Genomic DNA, 14037 nt, shown 5'->3' with positions numbered 1-14037 from the left:
TTTTCCTGACGTTGATAATTCCAGGGCCCAACTATCCGGGGAAAAATATGAATGTGTACATGCAGCCACTTAAGGATGAATTGCAAGAAGCCTGGGATAATGGGTTCAAGACATACGATGCCTTTAATAAATGGAACTTCATAATGCGTGTCTGGTACATGTACTCTACGCATGACTTGCCGGCGTATGCGCTATTCGTTGGCTGGTGTGTGCATGGAAGGTTCCCGTGCCCCACATGCAAGGGAGCTCTTGAGTTTCGTTGGCTTCAGGCAGGTCACAATTTTTCTTGCTTCTACATGCATAGACAGTTCCTGGATCCTCGCCATAAGTTCAGGAAAGACAAGAAGAACTTCATCAGGGGTAGAGTTGTCAAAAACTCTGCACCACCTGCATTGACAGGACAACAGACCCTGGATCAGTTAAACGCTCTCGAGCCAGATCCACAACGTCCAGGGTACTTCAAGGGGTATAATACTAAGCACGCGTGGACTCACAAAACATGCTTATGGGATCTGCCTTACTTCAAAGACCTCCTTTGCCCACACAACATCGACGTGATGCACACTGAGAAGAATATCGCCGAGGCACTTTTTGGTACATTGTTCGGCATAGATGGGAAGTCAAAGGATAATACTAAGGCTAGAGTCGATCTGGAGGCACTATGTGATAGGCCGTTACAAAACATGAAAGAACCGAAACGAAAGCAGGACTGGACGAAGCCAAAGGCATGGTTCAATCTTGGAAGGCCAGCTATGAGGGAAATTATCTTGTGGGTGCAACAGCAATTGATGTTCCCCGATGGGTATGCAGCGAATCTAAAGAGGGAAGTGAATCTTGATAAACTGAAGATATTTGGTCTCAAGAGTCATGATTGGCACATATGGATTGAGCGGATAATGCCGGTGATGTTGCGTGGCTTCATCCCTGAGGATGAATGGCTAGTACTGGCAGAACTCAGCTATTTCTTCCATGTTCTTTGTGCGAAAGAACTATCGCCTGGCGTGCTAGAAGAAATGGAAGAGTTGGCACCGGAGTTGATCTGCAAGTTAGAGAAGATCTTTCCACCGGGCTTCTTTAATCCAATGCAGCATTTGATTTTGCATCTCCCGACCGAGGCAAGATTGGGGGGGCCTGTGCAAAATCGTTGGTGCTACCCAACTGAGAGGATGCAAAAGACGCTTCGAGAAAAATGTAAAAATAAACATAGAATTGAAGCATCGATGGCTGAGGCATTCATCACAGAGGAGGCGGCAAACTTCGTAACAGCGCACTATGAAGCCAAAAATCGTCATTTGCATAATCCGAAGCCTCGGTACAATGTTGACGACCCTAAAAAGGGTGGATCCAACCTCAGCCTATTCAAAGGGAATCTCGCACCAGCTAGTGTTTCACATCCAGTATCTTTGGATAACGAAGAATGGCGGACCATTTCGTTGTATATCTTCAACAACCTGATAGAAGTGCGGCCATACATCGAGTAAGTTCTCGGTACATTGTTTCGCAACTTCTATTTCCTTTAAACTTCTCTTATTCCTGGATATGTCATACAGTCGATACGTCGCCATATTCTCGTATGGAGAGGAGATCCAAAAGGATTCCGTCGAAGAGTATGAGCTTCTCGCAAAGCAAGGAGGCGGCTATCCCGGTTTCATCTCTTGGTTCAAACAGACGGTAATTTCTATTAGACAATTTCATTTCATTTGCTAATTTGTGCGTAATGCAACAATCCTTTCATATTAAACTTGTAGGCTAATTCAGAGTCTATGGACGCCGAATTGAGACAAGTCGCTAATGGTTTTGACTATAAGGTCCGTTCATTTGACAAGTACGACATCAACGGGTATCACTTTCGTACCTATGGCAAAGAGCTATCTATGGCCGACTGAAAGTCTACAAATTGTTGTGTATCTGCTATCGGCGAAGGAGGTACCGAGTATTATGGGATAGTTGAAGCAATTTATGAACTTCTGTTCTATGGTGAAAACCCACTGAATGTCGTAGTCTTCAAATGTTATTGGTTTCAGCCGAAGGAGACTAGAAGGACTCATGAACATGTAGGGCTAGTTGAAATCAACCAAAGCACCCATTTAGATGTTCCTGATGTCTATTATGGCTCAACAGGCGACCCAAGTAGTCTATCTACCGTGGGCCTGCCAAACTAATCCAAATCTGAAAGGTTGGGATGTCGTTTATGAAGTGTCGCCACGTGCTAGACTTTCTCCCCCAAAGGAAGAGGATTATGAACCTCACATTAACCCAGACACATATGAAGGAGAATTCTTCCAAGAGACACGTCTTTCCAAAAAGCGTTTCAAGAACCGCTATACTTCACCCCAAAACATTGAAGTAGACAGCGACAATGAATCCGACATCACCCCAGAGGAGGAACAAGAAGAGTCGAAACAAGAAGAGGTTACTGTTGCGGATAACCTGTCAATGCTTGACCAATTACGTCAAGGTGGCCTTGCACATGTTGATGCCAATGAACCCTATGAGCCCATCATTGATTATAGTGATGATGATGATTATGCATTTATTGATGATATTGATCGAGATTATTAGTAGTGTCAGGTATTCAATTTTTTTATGTTGTACTTGATGATGATACACTTAAGTGATATACATATTATTATTCATGTCGGTACCTTTTTTTATGTTGTACTAATTTTGTTTATTCTTTGTCATGGCAGTTGTTGAAAGATGGTGGGCGCTGGTCGGGAGCGCGCCGAGGCCCCTTCTTCGTTGGCGCGTGGTGCGAGGTCTTCCATTCCACACGCACCTCTCCGCCGAGCATTGCTGGACAGTATGGCGACACCGTCGGGCCCTTCTTCGTCGACCGCGGTGCCCAGCAGGGGACGAGGTAAGAAGAAGAGAGGAGGTGGAGCACGTGGTCGTGGGAGAGGAGGTAGGGTGACTCTTACGGCGCCTTCCTCGCTGCCGCCCCCAGCTGTTTCACCCGAGCACGTGACTGCTAGGGTGGACTCATCTGAGGAGGAGGCTGCACGGACTCCGGTCCACGAGCCTCTGGTCCACGGGTCTTCGGCCCATGAGCCTCGGGTCGACGGGCCTTCGGCCCACGAGACCCCGGAGGAGCACACGTCTGGATGGGGTAACTGGTCGGGTCAGCCTGAGGAGCCGAGTGGCCATGCTGATGATGGCGGGGAGCCGAGTGGCCATGCTGATGATGGCGGGGAGCCTACTGATGAGGAGGGGGGAGGGGGGCAACGTCTACTAGCGTGGTGCTACACGGCTTCCGTCCGTGCCGGCGACCCGCGAGCAGAGGTGGTTGATTTTCCCTGATGGGGAGAGGTAAGTGCATTTAATCTTTTTGTACCTTCTGCATTCACGTTTCTTCAAATAACTGATGTGTTGGCCTTGTCATGCTGCAGGGGTTGGGACCACCATGAAAGTGTCCGCCGGCCCAACTCTGTCCTTGGAGTTCTAATTCGGCAAAACTTCACCGGGTTTGTCACGTTGCCTGGTGAGGGTCGGCTTCCAGAGGTTGGATTGACTTGGGAGCACTACTTGGCTGCCCCGGCCCCGCCGAGTGAGATTATCGACGGTGTCTTGTGCAAGACGAGGGCAGACGTGGTGATCAGAAAGTTCTGGGTAATTGCTCCTTTACACAATTAAAAATCTTCAACTAGCTAGTTATTAATTGTACTAATGAATATTGTCTCATTTGATTGCAGACATTCTACAGGTGTGAGGAGGGATACGAGGAGGAGGCGGCAGATGTTATCCACAAGGAGTGCAAGCGCCTACTTCAGAACTTACGGCATGAGGTTCGGGTGCAGGCTGTTCGAGACTACTACGCAGGGCGTGGTATCAAGAAGCCCAAGCAGGAGTGCCGCGATAAGTTCTTGAGTAAGGAGAAGTACATGAAGGTAATTCTTAAGGGCTTGTACTTACTTCCTTCATTTAGTAATTCATAGCCGTAGCGCTCAAGTTTCTATTTGCTAACTTAGGCCCCTCTGAGATGGTGTGCGGATCGGATGGATTGTTCGGAGGTGTTGGTCAATGCGTGGTGCTCAAAAGAATGGCTGGCCACCCACAAAGAGGCCAAGGACAAACGTGCCCAAATGGAAGGTGTGCCACACCACCAAGGCAGCTCCAACTTATTTCAGTACAGGCGGAACTGGGTATGTGGTTTGCTTCATGATTCATGCAATTCATTCATCATGCTAGCTTTAGCCCTTTAATTACTAATTTACTTTGTTTCTCTCTTTTAGGCACGCTACAATAAGGCGGATAAGGTGCCAGAGGTGTACGACCTGTATGCCATGGCCCACACTGGCCCTTACAAGAAAGTCAAGGCATTCTCTACGTCTGACCTCGATGATCCAAAGAACTTCACCAACATCTCCGCCCACGACAAGCTCGTGCAATATAGAGATCAGGGGAAGGCGAGGAAAGGGGAGGACTTTAACCTGAGCCAGGGTCCATTGATACAGAGCTGCTGATGATATCTGGTGGCGGGAGGTCCCATGGCTCCATAGCCATGGGAGATGGACTTATCCGTTGTCCTAACACTCTCCCGGAGATCAAGGCGCGCCAGTCGAGCTCCGCTCCTGAGATAAAGCCTCGTGAACGGCCAGTCCAACTCGCCTTCAAGGTTAGTTATACGTACTCAGCTATCTTTCTCCATTACATTGTGTGCGCTTCCATCAATGATTACAAATGGTCATTTTAGTGGTGTTGCTGGCTGCTATACAGAGTGAGAGAGATAGAACGAAGAAACTTCTGGCGGAGGCGGCGGAGAGGCAGCGAGAGTTGGAGGAGAGGACGACAAAGATGTTGGAGGAGGAGAGGGCATGGAATGACATGCAGGCAAGGGCCATGTATGAGCTCCTTGTGGTAAGTTTCTTCTGCAGATTACTTGCTAGTCTTAACATTTGAGTCTCATTACTAACTAGTATGACTCTGTTGTGAAAACCAAATGTGCAGTCTGTGTGCGAGAAGTCCGGTCAGACCGCTCCGCCGATGCCAGTGATTGCTCCTGGGAGCACGGTGAGTTTAATTTGAATGGACATTACTTGCTAGTCTTAACATTTGAGTGTCATAATGCTAACGAGACATTGGAAATGATCTTTGGTGCAGCTTAACTCCAGAAACGCATCGCACGATCCTTCTCCAGCTACAGGCGCGAGCCAGCCCGCTCCTACACCTCCGTGATCACGGTAAGTTTCTCTAGTGTTTTGCTTAACAAATGCATAAAGACCTAGACTTAGCTTTATTTCCTCTAATATGCTTACCATAATGACCTAGAGTTAGCTTCTTTTCCTCCAAAATGACTTAATAAGCTTACTGACCTCATAAACCATCCATTTTACCTAAGTTAGCTCTAAAACGATATGTACTTAGCTTACTTATGTCAAAAATTGCATAATTAACTTAGTTAGCTCATAAACGATCCATTTTACCTAAGTTAGCTCTAAAATGACTCATTTTACCTTAGTTAGCTTATAAGTGATCCAATTTATCCAAGTTAGCTCTAAAATGACCCATTTTACGTAGATTAGCTCCTAAATGATCCATTTTACCTACGTTAGCTTTAAAATGACCCATTTCACCTAGGTTAGCTCCAAAATGACCCATTTCACCTAGGTTAACTCCAAAATGACCCATCTTACCTAGGTTAGCTTATAAATGATCCAGTTTATCCAAGTTAGCTCTAAAATGACCCAATTTACCTAGAGTAGCTCCTAAACGATTCATTTCACCTAAGCTAGCTAAAAACGATCCATTTCACCTAAATTAGCTCTTAAATGATCCATTTCACCTAAGTTAGCTAAAAATGATCCATTTCACCTTAGTTAGCTCAAAAACGTGGCATTTCACCTTAGTTAGCTCATAAACGACCCATTTCAACTAAGTTAGCTCATAAATGATCCATTTCACCTAAGTTAGCTAAAAAACGATCCATTTCACCTTAGTTAGCTCAAAAACGATCCATTTCACCTTAGTTAGCTCATAAACGACCAATTTCAACTAAGTTAGCTCACAAATGATCCATTTCACCTAAGTTAGCTCATAAATGATCCATTTCACCTAAGTTAGCTCAAAAATGATCCATTTCACCTTAATTAGCTCAAAAATGATCCATTTCACCTTAGTTAGCTCAAAAACGATCCATTTCACCTTAGTTAGCTCAAAAACGATCCATTTCACCTTAGTTAGCTCAAAAACGATGCCCTTCACCTTAGTTAGCTCATAAATGACCCATTTCAACTAAGTTAGCTCATTAATGATCCATTTCAACTAAGTTAGCTCATAAACAACCCATTTCAACTTAGTTAGCTCATATATGATCCATTTCACCTAAGTTAGCTCATAAATGACATATACTTCTTGTTCTAGTCTTCTTCTTGTTCTATTCACCTATTTCTAACTTTCTTATTTACCATTTTGCAGATTTCACTCACTTCATGGAAGCTAGCTTGCTATGATGGAGTGCTTGCTTTTTCTTTGCTAAAACTTTGCATTGTATCTAGCTTGCTATTATAGAACTTGCTATGTTGATGAAACTTTGCTATGTAATATGTATATGGAACAATGTGTATGGATGGAACTTGATGGAACTTGCTATGTTGATGAAACTTTGCTATGTAATATGTATATGGAATTATGTGCTGGATATGTGATATGTTTGCTGTTAAATATATCTATATATGTCATATATATTTGCTGTGAAAATTCTTGGATTAAAAAACATAAAAAAAAAGAGACAATATGCAGGCTCTTTGCCGTCTGCCACGACGGCAAAGGGCTCTTTGCCATCAGCAGCCGACGGCAAAGAGGCCACGTGGCAGGCAACTATGCTTCCTGGGAGGCTGACCAATTTGGTTAGTTTGCCTACAGTGGCTGACGGCAAAGGCTTTGCCTACAGTGGCGGACGGCAAAGGCCTTCCGAAGTTTGTCGTCAGCGGCGGACGGCAAAGGCCTGCCGTTAACCACCTAACGGAGTAACAGCGCATTTATTGCCGTCTGCACTCTTTGCCGTCCGATGCTGATGGCAAAGGCCCCTTTGTCGTCAGCCGCCTGAAGCAGACGGCAAAGTAGCTCTTTGCCGAACCTTACTTTGTCGTCCCCTTTTGCCGTCCGCGGCAGACGTGAAAGACCTTTGCCGTCCGCGGCAGACGGCAAAGACCTTTGCCGTCAGCCATCCATGCCTTTGCCGTCTGTAGTGGCAGATGGCAAAGTAGCTAATTCCTGTAGTGATGGAGGAGTCACATACCAAGGAACAATCTCCCCAGGCGGTTTTGTGAGAGGTGCTTTGAGCAATGAGATCGAAAATGGCAGTAAAACAAGCTTGGACACGGGTTGAGTTGGTTTTTCGTGTTTGGGGGATGAAGATGAAGTGTGTGGCTGAAAGAATAAGTGGAGGAGGGCCACCGTGGGCCCACGAGGTACGGGGCACGCCCTAGGGGGGTGGGCGCGCCCTCCACCCTCGTGGCAAGGTGGTTGGCCCCCCTGATGTGCTCTTTGTTCCATAAATCCTCAAATATTCTATAAAAAACATATTTAATTTTCAGGGCATTTGGAGAACTTTTATTTTCGAGGTATTTTTATATTGCACGGATAATCAGATAACAGACAGAAAATTATTTATTTTTACTTTATTTCAACTAAATAATAGAAAGTATAGAAAGGGTACGGAGGGTTGTGCTTCTAGTTTCATCCATCTCATGCTCATCAAAAGGAATCCACTAACAAGGTTGATCAAGTCTTGTTAACAAACTCATTCCGATTAACATGAAGCCGGAGAAATTTTGAATAACACTAGGTTACCTCAACAGGGATATGCACATCCCCAATAATAAGTATATCATATTTCTTCTTGACAGTAGGAAGAGGAAATTCAAAACCTCCAAATATAATCAATGGAATTTTCCGATAGAATTGATACTATGAACTTGAGGTTGTTTCCTCGGAAAGTGTACCGTATGCTCATTACCATTAACATGAAAAGTGACATTGCCTTTGTTGTAATCAATAACAGCCCCTGCAGTATTAAGAAAAGGTCTTCCAAGAATAGTAGACATACTATCGTCCTCGGGAATATCAAGAATAACAAAGTCTGTTAAAATAGTAATGTTTGCAACCACAACAGGCACATCCTCACAAATACCGACATGTATAGCAGTTGATTTATCAGCCATTTGCAAAGATATTTAAGTAGGTGTCAACTTATTCAAATCAAGTCTACGATATAAAGAGAGAGGCATAACACTAACACCGGCTCCAAGATCACATAAAGCAGTTTTAACATAGTTTCTTTTAATGGAGCATGGTATAGTAGGTACTCCTGGATCCCCAAGTTTCTTTGGTATTCCACCCTTAAAAGTATAATTAGCAAGCATGGTGGAAATTTCAGCTTCCAGTATCTTTCTTTTATTAGTAATAATATCTTTCATGTACTTAGAATAAGGATTCATTTTAAGCATATCAGTCAATCGCATACGCAAAAATATAGGTCTAATCATTTCAGCAAAGCACTCAAAATCCTCATCATCCTTTTTCTTGGATGGTTTGGGAGGAAAAGGCATGGGTTTCTGGACCCAAGGTTCTCTTCCTTTACCATGTTTCCTAGCAACAAAGTCTTTCTTATCATAACATTGATTCTTTGATTGTGGGTTATCAAGATCAATAGCAGGTTCAATTTCTACATCATTATCATTACTAGGTTGAGCATTATTATGAACATCATCATTAACATTTTCATTAGGTTCATGTTCATTACCAGATTGAGTTTCAGCATCAGAAATAGAAATATCATTTGGATTATCAGGTGGTTCAGCAATAGGTTCACTAGAAGTTTGCACAGTTCTATCATTTTTCTTTTTCTTCTTTTTTGAAGAACTAGGTGCATCAATTTTATTTCTCTGAGAATCTTGCTCAATTCTCTTAGGGTGGCCTTCAGGATACAAAGGTTCCTGAGTCATTCTACCAGTTCTAGTAGCCACTTTAACAGCATAATCATTTTTCTTACTATTCATCTCATTGAGCAATTCTTTTTGAGCTTTAAGTACTTATTCTACTTGAGTGGTAATCATAGAAGCATGTTTGCTAACAAGTTTAAGTTCACCTCTAATATTAGCCATATAATCACCCAAGTATTTAATCCTATCAGCATCTTGTTTTAATTGTCTACCAAAATAAGCATTGAAGTCTTCTTGCTTAAACATAAAATTATCAAACTCATCCAAGCATTGACTAGCAATTTTAGTAGGAGGGATTTCAGATTTATCATATATATAGAGAGAATTTACCTTTACTACCTGTGCCGGGTTATCGAGGTCTGGAGGCTCTTCAATAAATAAAGGATTAAGGTCATATATTTCTTCATCAGGCGGTAAATTGAGACCATGTATTTCTTCAATAGGAGGTAAATTCTTAACATCTTCAGCTTTAATACCTTTTTCTTTCATAGATTTCTTTGCCTCTTGCATATCTTTAGGACTGAGAAATAAAACACCTCTCTTCTTCGGAGTTGGTTTGGGAATAGGGTCATTAATTGGAGCAGGAGCTGCCTCAGGAGCTGGCTCAGGAGGTACCCAATTATTTTCATTTGTCAACATATTATTCAATAAGATTTCAGCTTCATCCGGTGTTCTTTCCCTGAAAAGAGAACCAGCACAACTATCCAGGTAATCTCTGGAAGCATCGGTTAGTCCATTATAAAAGATATCACGTATTTCATTTTTCTTAAGAGGATGATCAGGCAAAGCATTAAGTAACTTGAGAAGCCTCCCCCAAGCTTGTGGGAGACTCTCTTCTTTAATTTGCACAAAGTTGTATATTTCCTTTAAAGTAGCTTGTTTCTTATGAGCAGGGAAATATTTAGCAGAGAAGTAATAAATCATATCCTGGGGACTACGCACACAACCAGGTTCAAGAGAATTAAACCATATCTTAGCATCACCCTTTAATGAGAATGGAAATATTTTAAGGATATAAAAGTAGCGAGATCTCTCATCATTAGTGAACAGGATGGCTATATCATTTAATTTAGTAAGATGTGCTACAACAGTTTCAGATTCATAGCCATGAAAAGGATCAGATTCAACCAAAGTAATTATATCAGGATCAACAGAGAATTCATAATCCTTATCAGCAACACATATAGGTGAAGTAGCAAAAGCAGGGTTAGGTCTCATCCTAGCATTTGGAGATTGCTTATTCCATTTAGCTAATAACCTTTTGAGTTCATATCTATCTTTGCAGGCTAAAATAGCTATAGAAGCATCTTGATCAAATAAATAACCCTCAGGAATAACTAGTGATTCGTCATCATCACTTTCATCTTCATAATCAGATTCAATATTTTCAATCTCTCTAGCCCTAGCAAGTCGTTCCTCTAAAAATCACTAAGTGACATAGTAGTATCAGGCATAGAGGTAGTTTCATCATAAGTATCATGCATAGCAGAAGTAGCATCATCAATAACATGCGACATATCAGAACGAATAGCAGAAGCAGGTGTAGGTGTCGCAAGCTTACTCATAACAGAAGGTGAATCAAGTGCAGAGCTAGATGGCAGTTCCTTACCTCCCCTCGTAGTTCAGGGATAGATCTTGGTTTTTGGATCTCTCAAGTTCTTCATAGTGTCCAGCAGATATAAATCCCAAGTGACTCAAAGAATAGAGCTATGCTGTAACACCCTCGATGCGACTATAGCTCCCACGTGTCGAGGCACGACTTAGAGACATAATCGCATTGAAGGCATATGTCGCAAGTTAGGCAATCTTCACAACATCCCATGTAATATGAATAATAAAGGGGAGAACATAGTTGGCTTACACTCGCCACGTCACATCAGAGTACATAAATAACATACATCATCCAAACACTCATGGCCCCACTACGGCGCCAAAATAGAAGAAAACCCAACATGCGACAACGGTCCCAATCAAACCCCAACTAGGCACCACTACTGATCATCGGGAAAGGAAACGTAGTATCGCTGAGAGTCCTCGTCGAACTCCCACTTGAGCTCGTACTCGTCACCTGGAGCGGAATCACCTGGACCTGCATCTGGGGTTATAGTATCTTTGAGCCACAGGGACTCAGCAATCTCGCACCCTCGCGATCAAGACTATTTAAGCTTATAGGAAGGGTAAGGCAATATATATGTGGAGCTGCAGCAAGCGACTAGCATATATGGTGGCTATCTTATTCGCAAAAGAGAGCGAGAAGAGGAGGCAAAGCACGAGCGAGAAACTAGAGAACAACCTGCGCAAACATTACTCCAACACCGTGTCCACTTCCCGGACTCCGCCGAGAAGAGGCCATCACGGTAACACACTCAGTTGATTCATTTTAAATAATTTAGGTTCAAGTTATCTACAACCGGACATTAACAAATTCCCATCTGCCCATAACCACGGGCACGGCTTTCGAAAGTTCAATCCCTACAGGGGAGTCCCAACTTAGCCCATGACAAGCTCTCACGGTCAACGAAGGAATAGACCTCCTCCCAAGACGTTCCGATCAGACTCGGTATCTCAGTAACTCAAGACACTTCGACAGGTTAAAACAAGACCAGCAACACCGCCCGAATGTGCCGACAAATCCCGATAGGAGCTGCACATATCTCTTTCTCAGGGCACACTCAGATGAGACATCCTACGAGTAAAACCAACCCTCAAGTTGCCCCGAGGTGGCCCTGCAGTCTACTCGGTCCGACCAACACTCAGAGGAGCACTGGCCCAGGGGGCTAAAATAAGATGACCCTCGGGCTCCGGTAACCCAAGGGAAAAGAGGCTAGGTGGCGAATGGTAAAACCAATGTTGGGCATTGCTGGAAAAGCTTTAATCAAGGCGAACTATCAAGGGGTTCCCATTATAACCCAACCGCGTAAGGAACGCAAAATCCGGGAACATAACACCGATATGACAGAAACTAGGGCGTCAAGAGTGGAACAAAACACTAGGCGAGAGGCCGAGCCTTCCACCCTTTACCAAGTATATAGATGCATTAAGATAACATAGCAATATAATGATATCCCAACAAGTAAATAAAGGGTGTTCCAACAAGGATCAGCCTCCAATCTTCACCTACAACTAGCAACGCTATAAGAGGGGCTGAGCAAAGCGGTAACATAGCCAATCAACGGTTTGCTAGGACATGGTGGGTTAGAGTTTCAACATGGCAATTGGGAGGCTGACAAGCAAAAGGTAGGCATCGTAGCATTGGCATTGCAAGAGCGAGCAAACTAGCATAGCAAAGATAGTAGTGATTTCGAGGGTATGATCATCTTGCCTGCACAGTTGTCAGAGTTGACTGGATCCTCACAAGCAAACTCAACGGGCTCCTCGGTAGAGAACTCGTCTCCCGGCTCTACCCAAACAAGACAAACAAGCAACAAAGACAAAATCAACCACGTGCAAGACCAAGCAAAATGATGCAATGATGATATGCTATGCGGGATGCGATGCGGGATGCAAAATGCAAGATATGACAGGGAATGCATGAACCTGGCCTCAACTTGGAATTCCAAGGGTACCACTGGAAATATGAGATGAAATCGCTTGAAAACGATATAAAGAACGCCGGAATCGGAGTTACGGTCTGGAAATGGCAAGCGATTCAAAATTGACACCGGCCTGCGATTTACAGCAAGTAGGCACCTAAATGCAATGAGATGAACATGCTACAGCCACCAAACATGACAACAAAATACATGGCAGGGATGCACACAAGATGCTTAACAAAAGACTAGCACTGAGCCATGGCCAATTCATCCACTAGGAGGTTCAAACAAGCATGGCAAAAACGCAAATACAAAACAGATTCCAGACTTAGTGAAATTAACACTTGTCTGGAATTTCATATCACAAAGCCCTCTTCGGAGCAGCAAAACAACATGATACATGACCTTATTAAGACAAGTAAGAACATGGCATGGAGCTACTCAACAAGCTTAACAAAAGACCCAAAGTGACCTGGGGCCAAAAGGGTTCACAAAATATACTAACGGGCACACGAACATAGCTAAAACACAATCAGTTTTCAGACTTAGTGAAAACTGAGACATGCTGAAATATAACTCACGAAGGCACGTAAACAAGCTCGATGCACTCACTACGGTGCAAGTCATGGCAAGGCAAGCATACATCCTTTAAGAAGGCACAAAATACAAGCTAGACATGGCAAGAACAATGGCATAGCATGCACGGATCAACTACAATAGCATCGACAAAATCGCAAACAAGTTGACGATCTGCCCAGATTCACAACGAAGCAAAAGTAGAGCTCGATTGACTCAAGCTAGGGTGCTCCATAATTGCAAACAAAGACATGGATGGATAGAGCATAACATGATTAACAAAACTCCTTTACCGATAATCCTCAAAAGAGGCACGGATCACTAGGAAACAAGCTGAACATATGGCATCACGAACTAAATAATCCCAGACTTAGTGAAAACTACTAAGTCCCTGAAAACAGATTTACCGGGTGCCTCACTTTGCAAGCTTGCACAAGTCACCACACATCCTAAAAATGCATGGATTGCACCTCTGGAAAGAAGACAAAGTGCTTAACAAAACACATGAAGGACTCACAGGCATAGCATGCACACAATAATCATGGCAAAAATGACAAAAGTCTAAGATGAATTAGCATATCTGACAAATATCTCATGAAGCCTCCTTCTAAAAGCATTTTGGGCGTCAAGATGAACTCAAATGAAAATGATGCAATAGAATGAAATGATGCACTCATCGAGCCGAACATTTTGATATGCTATATGCCCAAATCGGAGCTACGGATGCAAAGATACGGCCGGTCAAAGTATGCACAAAAATTAGGGTTCGGAGGGGAAAAAGTCAACCCCGATTCAAAATATCTCAGATCTGCACGGAAACCGAGGCACGGCTGGATCCGAGCTCGCGGGAGCTGTCGCGGTCGCCGGAGTGAGGAGAGGAGGGGCCGGCCGGTGTGGAGAGCTCGCCGGAGTGGGGCGCCGGCGGCGAGGCGGCGCGGGCGCGGCGACCGAGGCGGCGGGGTGGCGCGGCGGCGGCCGGAGGCGGC

Source organism: Triticum dicoccoides, chromosome 2A (assembly GCF_002162155.2).
Source record: "Triticum dicoccoides isolate Atlit2015 ecotype Zavitan chromosome 2A, WEW_v2.0, whole genome shotgun sequence".
Lineage (NCBI taxonomy): Eukaryota > Viridiplantae > Streptophyta > Magnoliopsida > Poales > Poaceae > Triticum > Triticum dicoccoides.
Note: the sequence above shows the minus strand (reverse complement) of the source record.